At 34.5% G+C, this 11,285-nt stretch overlaps 1 protein-coding gene across 10 annotated transcripts in view; it reads right to left on the bottom strand.

Annotated features, from left to right (window-relative positions):
* Positions 1-11,285, bottom strand: part of LOC149799133 (peripheral plasma membrane protein CASK-like) — a 397,425-nt gene that overhangs the window by 360,418 nt on the left and 25,722 nt on the right. The gene's annotated exons all lie outside the window — the stretch shown is intronic.

The following is an 11,285-nucleotide window of genomic DNA, read 5'->3' as shown; positions in this document are numbered from 1 at the left end:
AAACAAATGTAGAGAACATATAGTAAAATTAATTGTGTTCTATGTCCAAATCTGATTGATCCAGAAGGTGTAGATATGGTTAACATAAAGGAACCTAGGCTATCGAAGATGCTCATCAATATCTCACTTGTTATAGAACATTTCTGAGATGATGATACTGTATATTACAAGCTTATTTATCAAGCTAAGTACAATCCAACTGAAATTCTGTCCCTACAAATGAAAACAAGCTTAGCCAGTTTAAAGCATGATTAAATTATAACTACAAGCTTTTATTAAAAATCCAACTCATTCAATGTGTGTTTATTCTAGCACCAGTTCATGACATCTTTTTATGTAATAACTGCAATATCTGATGCAAAAAGTTGATGACTATAACGACAACAGTAACAATGTGAAAGAAAATAATGTTAGTGTTCATTACAACCAAGGTTTTAATCCCATACATCACAAGATGCACAGCTACAAAACTTCACACTAATAAACCGTGTCATGGAGAAGCAAGGAAAAAGAATATGAATCAATAAGTGCTTTAAACCTTTTGAAAATAAGTCACGAGTAGCAAAACTAGAAAACAGAATCAGGCACATGGAATCTACATTAATACATAAAAAGGCCTGAATCATAAATAGGGAAAGAACAGAAGCTGATGAAATAATTCATGTGATAGCTATACACTGTAATACTGCAGAAAATTCAAATCTTTTATGCTGTCTGCATTACGACTTTAAAAAAATTATACAAAAACTATTTACATGAGCTTAATCTAATATAAATGTACCATGACCCATTAGCATTAAAGCATGCTGCAAAAAATAAAAAACAACAAATAAAATGATTGTCAACAATTAAATTTAAAAGATTAAAAAATGCAGAAACATGTAACAACTGAGGTTAAAATACACGGTCAGGAAAGGAAATGTACAATAAATATTTGCTAAATATTGCACATCTGATAACTGACCGCTCCAGTGGTCTAGTGGTTAGAGCGTCTGCCTTGGATGCGGGAGATCATAGGTTCGGTCACTGGCCGACTCATACCAAAGACTTACAAAACTGGTACTATCAGCTACCTCACCTGGCGCCCAGCATTAAGAGGTTAGTGTTAGTACTGGTTGGCATGGTGTTAGGATAATGTGACTGGGTGGGACATCATGCTACATGTCTGCGACATGATGCCCCAGTGCTAGACATCACTATAAACTGTCACATTGCAAACATCGTAGCAATATGACTGAACAATTGTTCAAGATACGTTAAAAATCCAAACCACACACACACATATACATCTGATTACTGCTATACTGCCTGAATGACTGCTGTGGGGAGACTTGCTAAGCCCTGGTAAGTTGTTGTTAACAAACATTCTAACAGCTGAGTTTGAATTGTAGCATTGCTAATCTGGCTGTGGGTCAATTTAATTATACTGAATTTGAAATATACGAAGAACAAAGGAGTCAAACAGTGGGGGGGGGGGAGCATAGGGAGGCAGATTTACGTAAGTCGGGTACCTAAGGTATGTTTTGTTGTTGTTGTTGTTATAGAGTCTAATACCATTTTTCAGCACATGATAGGCTATACATGGCGGCCAGTATTAATGGTGGAGGAAAAACCTGGGAAAACCCCCCGAAAAGAACCATCGACCTACGAGAAGCTACTGGCAAGCTTTCTCACATACCCACATTAACTGAATCCAAGACTCAAAAATACACAGCGGTGAGATGGCAGTGATCCGTGACAGAGAGCGCTTTAGACCACTCGGTCACTCAGAGCCCCACCTAAAGGTACAGAAAAGTGCATTCAAAGATTTGTTCAAAGAACTTACAACCACATTTAATAAACAATTAATCAAAGATTCATCCTGTTACATAAGGCAGTTTAAACAAATTGGATCAAATTCTTATACAAAATATAATTGCTCAAGTGCTGACAAGCTCAGCAAATCAAAAGCATGATCACATCACTGCTATGAAGCTCATAATCATACTCAACCAAGATATTTATGATATAGCCTATCTACCAAGATTGATCAAAAAGGGTAAAAGAATTGCAATCAACCAGCTGCTAAATCACTTCATAAATCTGCATAATTTTTGCACGGTCTCATCAAGTAACCATTAAAAATATTCACTCAAAAATTTGTACTATTTTTTTAGGGGTCTCTTGAGACATTTTAGGCCCTCTCCTCTTTCTTTCATAGATTTTGTTGCAGATGATGCAACTTTGTATACTGTATACTCATGTATAAATCAGGTCTATCTGCAAACAACACAGACCCAGATCTACCAGTGTATAATGTCCTAGCCTATCAGCAATGTTGTTTGTTCCACTGATTAGTCCCAAATAACTGTGTAAACCCAGATCTGACAGTTTATTACATGTATGTGATGGCAGATCTGTGTCTGTGCAATTCTGCATTTCAAACCAACTTACAAGCAAGTAGATGGTGCTGAGGCTATATCCAGTCCAGATTACCGGAAGACTCTGACTTATTCCAGTTCAAAGTTGGGCACAACACAAAAAAACATGGTAATAAATGGAGATAAACCGAATGTATGATAGTGGGACATAACAGAAACTGTATAAATTTGACAGCCAAATATTTATAATAAATAATCATCAGCAGAGTGTGTCAAATAAGAAAAGCTTTTTAGTGTATCTGTTGCTAATAAGTTTCAACAGGATAGTCATACTGACAATATCTATAAAGCACTGTCATCCAAAATAGCACTAATCAGCAGAATCAAAAAATCTTTATCAACAGAAACTCCTATTTTATGTTACTGTGCATTATTCTACCAACTCGAAAGTGTTTGATCCATGGGGAACTTTGCCAGATCTTTCTCTTGATGGGATTTATAAACCTTAGAAAGTTCAGAAGAGGGCAACATGTTATTAAGATCCACATATTGATTCTTTGTTTAAAAAAAGAGCATTGTTTACAGAAATAAAATGGCTTGCTGTGTATGAAAAGATTGATTTTCACATGGCAGTTCTTCAACACAAATGTCTACATGGAGCTGCACCTGAATACCTACAGAACCTATTCAGGTATTATTCAACTTTTATCAATTAAGATCAACTTCACAAAGCAACCTTCATCCACCAAAACAAACAACTAAACAATTTAGAAATATTCTTTATCATATTTAAAAGGAATGTTCTGTCAAGAAGATTAACAACTTTCTTCACTGAATGTCCATACTTTACACCATAAGTTTGTTTTCCATTTAATATTGATCAAGGTCATGCAAGCGCTAGGCTCTCACATTTCAATACCAGACAAAGCTTATTCGAGGGAAAGCAAACAGTTCTCAATTTGAAAGTACCTATAAATGTTGCCAGAAGGGCAAGAGAAGAAAGAAAAAAAACAATCTTGCAATACTGATTTTAGGTTCCTGACATTGTCAACATTAATATTTCTATAAAAGCAAACTGAGCTAGAGTTGGCTGGGTAAAGCTATATTCAGGTTAGGTCCATACTTGCTCAGGGATACAAAATAGACCCAATGCACTCTCATGCATATCCTAAGAGTTGGCTGAGTGAATGAATATTCAAGGCAAACCCCTTGCAGGCTCAGGGATATAGAATAGACCCTATGCAACACTCTTCTGCATGTCCTACAAGTTGGCTGAGTGAAAGAATATTCAGGGCAAGCCCCCCTACAGGCCCAGGGATTAGGCTAGGCCCAGTGTACTCCCCTGCATGTCCTGAGAGGTAACTAACTGAGGCATGTGCCATGGTGGCTACAAAGATAACTCAATCCTATCATCAGATCTGGTCGGACTAGCTACTGAAGTGTGTTCATGGACAAGGCACTTAACTCTAATTGTCTCAGAACAAAATAACCTACATGTGTTGCTGTGCTGTAAAACATCAACTAAACAAATTACTGTAAAGTTTTTTATTACCTGTACAACCGGACAATCACTTTTAACATTTCATCACATGTTTCATGGAAGTTTAATGTCTCATTTCTGATTCAAGTGACTTCATCTTTAAACTATTTCTAGCTTGGAAATTTGAACCGAGAAACCTATTTTGTAAGACACATATGGTACTACCAAAGTCTTGTTTGACACATATAATGCCAATGTCTTTTATGACACATATGGTACTACCAATGTCTTGTTAGAAACATATAATACCAATGTCTTTAATGACACATATGGTACTACCAATGTCTTGTTAGACACATATAATACTAATGTCTTTTATGACATGTATGGTACTACCAATGACTTGTTAGACACATATAATACCAATGTCTTTTATGACATGTACGGTACCTACCAAAGACTTGTTAGACACATGTAATACCAATGTCTTTTATGACATGTATGGTACTACCAATGTCTTGTTAGACACATATAATACCAGTGTCTTTTATGGCATGTATGGTACTACCAATGTCTTGTTAGACACATATAATGCCAATGTCTTTTATGACACATATGGTACTACCAATGTCTTGTTAGACACATATAATACCAATGTCTTTTATGACATGTATGGTACTACCAATGTCTTGTAAATCATGTATGGTACTACCAATGTCTTGTTAGACACATATAATACCAGTGTCTTTTATGGCATGTATGGTACTACCAATGTCTTGTTAGACACATATAATGCCAATGTCTTTTATGACACATATGGTACTACCAATGTCTTGTTAGACACATATAATACCAATGTCTTTTATGACATGTATGGTACTACCAATGTCTTGTAAATCATGTATGGTACTACCAATGACTTGTTAGACATATAATACCAATGTCTTTTATGACATGTATGGTACTACCAATGTCTTGTTAGACACATATAATGCCAATGTCTTTTATGACACATATGGTACTACCAATGTCTTGTTAGACACATATAATACCAATGTCTTTTATGACACATATGGTACTACCAATGTCTTGTTAGACACATATAATACCAATGTCTTTTATGACATGTATGGTACCTACCAATGACTTGTTAGACACATGTAATACCAATGTCTTTTATGACACATATGGTACTACCAATGTCTTGTTAGACACATATAATACCAATGTCTTTTATGACACATATGGTACTACCAATGTCTTGTTAGACACATATAATACCAATGTCTTTTATGACATGTATGGTACCACCAATGTCTTGTTAGACACATATAATACCCATGTCTTTTATGACATGTATGGTACTACCAATGTCTTGTAAATCATGTATGGTACTACCAATGACTTGTTAGACGCATATAATACCAATGTCTTTTATGACATGTATGGTACTACCAATGTCTTGTAAATCATGTATGGTACTACCAATGACTTGTTAGACGCATATAATACCAATGTCTTTTATGACATGTATGGTACTACCAATGTCTTGTAAATCATGTATGGTACTACCAGTGTCTTGTCTTATGTCACGTGTTTAGGCTCAAATAAACATTAACACAAGAAAAAGTCAAAACAACAAGCTTTGAAAAAATACAATAATTTATTTTCCTGGAAAAATTCTGTAAAATAGAAAAAAATACGAACTACGGTTTTATAGAATCATATCCAAAAATAATCCATGAATAATCCAAGAACAAAATTTTAGTAGTCCTAATAACAAAATGTTCTACTGATTCCACATTTGAATCCCAAGGAAGAATCCAAGATGGAAGATGATGATGTATGCTGCAATCTGTAGTGTTGAAGTCAACAGTTCCTTGTAAAAACAAGAATTATCAATCCGGTTTCTGATAGTTGAATAAATCTTTATAAAAAAAACTGTGCTTGTTCCACAATATTTACATGAGTACACATACTTTCCAGAAAAATAAAACAGAATTAATCCCTTTGCATCCAAATAACTTGAAATAACTCCAAACCAAGTAATATGAAATAACTCCAAAACGCACAACATACAACTAACAGTTTAACAGCCCAGCTTCTAATGAGATTAATTCTCCAAAACAGAGATTATATCGTTTCCAAAAATGTAAACAAGGGGTCACGTGATCATCTTCTCGAAGGTTATAGAAAGCAAGTACTTGTTACAGATCATGTTTACCCAGTGTGACCCTGACGAAAACCAATCATTTTACTCTAAGAAATAAAAAATTAAAAAATTGTTTAAATCTTAAACTCATAATCCCATCATGACCTTGACAACAACCAATCATTTTAAAATAAAACAGAACATGTTTATGATGGTTGCTACAAATTTTGAACAAAGGTCAGGATTTAGATCAACACCTGGTGTTTATAAACTGACAGTCAAGGTCAAATTATTTTCTGATAAAAATATCTCTAGTGAATAAATTTACATTACAATATCATGTAATGAAAAATAATTTTTTTTTTATAAACTGACACAATTAAATTGAAATAAATATATATTAAATCAGATATAATTAAAGCAAATATACATAACACTTGTAAGACACATATAGTACCAATGTCTTGTAAGACACATATATTACCAATGTCTTATAAGACATGTATGGTACTACCAATTTCTTGTAGATACATATATTACCAATGTCTTGTAAAACACAGAATACCAATGCCTTGTAAGACACAGAGTACCAATGTCTTGTAAGACATGTATGGTACTACCAATGTCTTGCAAGATATATATGGTACAAATCGCCAGATGGGATATTTTTGTCGCCAATAAGGAAAAAAAATCGCAATTTGCGACATTGGCGAAGCCCAGGACGATCCCTGGGTACAACCAATGTCTTATATGACACATAAGGTACCAATGTCTTGTATGACACATATGGTACCAATGTCTTGTAAGATACATGGTACATGTCTTGTATGACACATACAAAACCAATGTCTTGTAAGACACATATTACAAACGTATTTTAAGACCCATAGGGCACCAATGTCTTGTTAGACATATATAGTACAAATGTGTTGTGAGACAATTATAGTCCCAATGTCTGGCAAGATACACATGGTACAAACAATGTCTTGTAAGACACAAAGTACAAATGTATTGTATGGCATATACAGTACCAATGTCTCATAAGTCACATATGGTACAGATGTATTGTAAGACCCATATGGTACCAATGTCTTGTATGTCATAAATGGTACAAATGTCTTCCAAGATACATATGGTACAACTAATGTCTTGCTACCAATGTCTTTCAAGACACATTGTAAGGCACATACAGTACCAATGTCCTGTAATACTGTACTAATGTCTTGTAAGACAGGTGGCCTTTAATTAATATTAGGGGAGAAATGATTCATCAATGATCAACAATTTTGCCATTTTGACATATATATTGATTACAAATGGTGGAGAACTGATACAAACTGATTACTTACCTATTAAAAGCTACATGTAATTTTTAAACAGCCATGAATAATTATTAATTGTTTGTTTCATTATACACTAACATGTGTATATTGTATCGTAGGTTGTGTATGGTGTTATTATCAATAAAAATATTATAGTTCATCACTTTAAATAACAATGTTGGTCCATGCATAAAAACTGGTTTTTCATGTCCGGTGGTCTTACACAACAGTAGTTTGTCATGTCAGGTGGTCTTACAAAACTGGCTTTTCACATTATACATGTATGCTACAAGAGAAATGTTAGGAATGCTACTGTTGCTAGAAAATACAAACTCCACTACACTCTGCGCTGTCCTATAAATGTTGAGTTGTTCTCTTTCACCTATGTAAATTATGGTCACTAAGCAAGATGAACTTCCTAACAATATTCTACTTAGCAAGATATTGGTGCAATCTGTGGTCATGTTATCCAGTAATGCAGCAATCACTGCCATTATCTTCTTCCTATCCTTTCATTATGGAGAATTGGCCAAAGATAATGAGAAAGCCATTGTATGATCAAACTGTAAAAATAGCAATGAATCATGACAAGGAAAAAACACTTACAAGAGGTTGATTCTGTAAGGGAATATTACTTCCAAGTCCCCATCATGTCCTTCTTCCATCTTGTATGGAAAATCTAACAGCATCCTCATGATGTATCAAATTATGGCTATTTATTCAAAGCCACATCAAGATCAATGAAACGGGTTTATTTAGTTCAAGATTAGGCAATACATGGGTCAACCTGACTGCTTGGAGGTTCATGACACACTAATGATATTGATGTGTTGTTATTCATCTGCACAAGCTTTGAATCAGAGAAAAATTCTTCTTCCAAATATGAAGATAATTTAATGCTGATGGTTGTTTTATGTAATATTCAGTGGCACGACATCTTACACTCAACCAATCAGATGAAATATATGTTGTTATAAAACTTAGGCTTCTGATAAATTTCCACAAGCAATGCAAATTCAATGGGAATGGTGAAGAGACACGATCACTCTGGAGTCAATATTGTGATTTGGATTGTTCCTGTATTGGCTTTCAACACAATGGGACAGAACAAGACATGCTAGAAATGCTGATAAATTGGTACTGATATATTGGTTGTCTTATCTGACAGGAAAGAAGCTATATGCAAAGATAAATGTATGTTCAATTAAACAATGGCCCTCATCCCATACTGGCCAATGCATAACAATTCAATATCTCTTCACTGGATGTTATAATTTTCATTAGGGTAACTGAAATGCAGATTGATTATATGCATGCTATAACTGCAATCTGTAGTGTTGAAGTCTACAGTTCCTTGTAGAAACAAGAATTATCACTCATAATGTTTAAGTGTTCTACACAAATATCTGTTTGATTTCCCTTTTTTAAAAAAATGACAACCTTTATGACAGAAAATTTTTGAGCCAACCTAAATCAACTTATTTTCTGCAGCTAAAAACATTTTATGCTCATTTTAACTGATTCTGTTTACTCTACTTGCAAGTGTTACTATATAATCAAATCAAATTCAAAACAACAAAGATCCTGATCTGCTGTAGCATAATGTGGCTGCAGATCAGGGTTTATGATTTTTATTTTATTGATTTCTCCTAACAAACTGCAGAGACCTGATCTGCCATTGCCTTATGCAACAGGAGATCTTGGTCTCTGCAGTCTGCAGTTGGAATAGTCCTACAAGTGAGTATATATGGTAATTACCACATGAAGATAATGACTGACTATACATACAGGCATTTTTCAACACTTTCTTTAGGTTAATAACAAATTTTTATTTAATACATACATGTAAAACAAACTATTTTAGCTAAAAATTTTATTGTGAAATCAGGGAGTCAGTCAACATTACCAGGGTTGGATATTATCAGAATTTTCACATTGCAATACACTGCAATAATGGACAGAATATTGCAATATGTACAGTAATATAATGCAAAAATTCTGCAGAAAGTGCTCAATAAAATAAGAAGTGAACAGACAGGCAAAAGTTCCATAAAACTTTGATTTCTTTTAAATCTTTTTTAATGTGAAATGACTGGGAAATGTCCATACATGTAGGGAACTCCAAGCCACAGGGGAAGCTAAGAATGGGATGATGTCAGCGGAATTGGCTTGATTTATTATCTTTATCAATGCATCACATTCCCAACAAATGCCAAGGTTATCTATTCATTTTCCATCACTCTTTAAGAATTTCTCCCAGTACCTGACAAGTAATTATGTCTCTGTATTTGGTGCCATCCCATGCAATACTTAAGGCTTTATGTATGTCATTTTGGGGCATTGCTACCTAACAGGTGGGATATAAGGTGCATTTCAAACATTTTCTCCGATGACTTCTTTCTGGATTTTTTTAAAAGATTGAAAGAGACAACAAACTGAAATGAAACAAAAATGATGACTGAAGTATGAAAATTTATTTCTACTATTTATAGAAATACTGCAAATTCATTGGCAATGTACAGCAGTATTGGTCCTACTTGATACATTTGTATATATGTACTGAGATGCTGTTGTTGTTGTTGTTGTTCTAGGGTTTAACGCCATTTTTCAGCACAAGATAGGCTGTACATGGCAGTCAGTATAACTGGTGGAGGAAGAACCCTGGAAAACCCAGGGAAGAATCACTGACCCATGAGAAGCTACTGGCAGGCTTTCCCACGTACCCACGCTAGCCGAGCCTTGGACTCGAACCCACGCAGACAGAGGTGAGATGACAGAGATCCAGAACGGTGAGTGCTTTAGACCACTTGGCCACATGGGGCCCCTTACTGAGATGCAGTGGTCATGCAATGTGATGAATGAAGAAAAATGGGAAATATAGACGCTAACAGATTTATAGATACATTTTAAACAATGCAGGAAGAGCAGAGAACAAATTGTTGATCCCATAAATATTGAATCCTAGAAAGAGTAATAGATATTTGGCAGGTGTTTCATTAAATGCTTGCATGAAACAGAAACTGCTCTTGTACCAACCAACAACATACTGGCATACTGTACAAGTATGGTCAAAAATTATGTTTTGAAATGCAAAATGGGTCCCCAATCAATATGCTGACTTCCTCTACCACTAAACACATGCTGACATTTTCTCTGGAAATGCCACAGTTCATAACTGATGACAATTCGCCTAATGTGCAAAAGACTTCCTGAATGCCCTTTACAAAGACAGCCCCCATGTAGTCATCAACATAATTGGTATATATTGATTTGCAAAATAAAAGTTTATAACATACAAGTTTTTTTCATGACAAAACTTATAAGTCAGTATTTTAATAAAAACAGTAGTCAGCTTAAGAATATATTAATACAATAATTCATACCTTTAATCTGTTTTGCATATCAAAATACCTTGCTGTTGTTGTCATAGGGTTTAACACCATTTTTCAGCACAAGATAGGCTATACATGGCAGCCAGTATAAATGGTGGAGGAAGAACCCAAGAAAACCCTGGAAAGAACCACCAACCCACAAGAAGCTACCAGCAAGCTTTCTCACATACATACATTGGCCAAGCCTGAGACTCGAACCCATGCAGACAGAGGTGAGATGGCAGTGATCTGTAATGGTGAGTGCTTTAGACTACTCACCCAATAGGGGCCCACAAAATACCTTAAATTTTTTAAATAATTTCACAGCTTAAACAATAAATGTACATCTTTAAGTTTTAAATATCTTAATATTTATTTAAAGCATTAAATTCATATTAATTATGTACAGCATTTCAAGTTAATTTCAAACACCAAATTGCTTTTTGTTTGATTAATTTCCAAAACAGGAAACCGCTTTTTGTTTAAGTTAATTTCCAACACATAAAACTGCTTTTTCTTTAATCTAATTTCCCAAACACCAAAATTTCTCATTGTTTGAGTTAATTTTCAAAACATCAAAATACTTTTGGTTTGAGCTTA

The sequence above is a fragment of the Sinohyriopsis cumingii genome, chromosome 5 (assembly GCF_028554795.1).
Source record: "Sinohyriopsis cumingii isolate HCF-2022 chromosome 5, ASM2855479v2, whole genome shotgun sequence".
NCBI classification, from domain to species: Eukaryota; Metazoa; Mollusca; class Bivalvia; order Unionida; family Unionidae; genus Sinohyriopsis; species Sinohyriopsis cumingii.
This window is presented reverse-complemented; position numbering and strand designations above follow the sequence as displayed.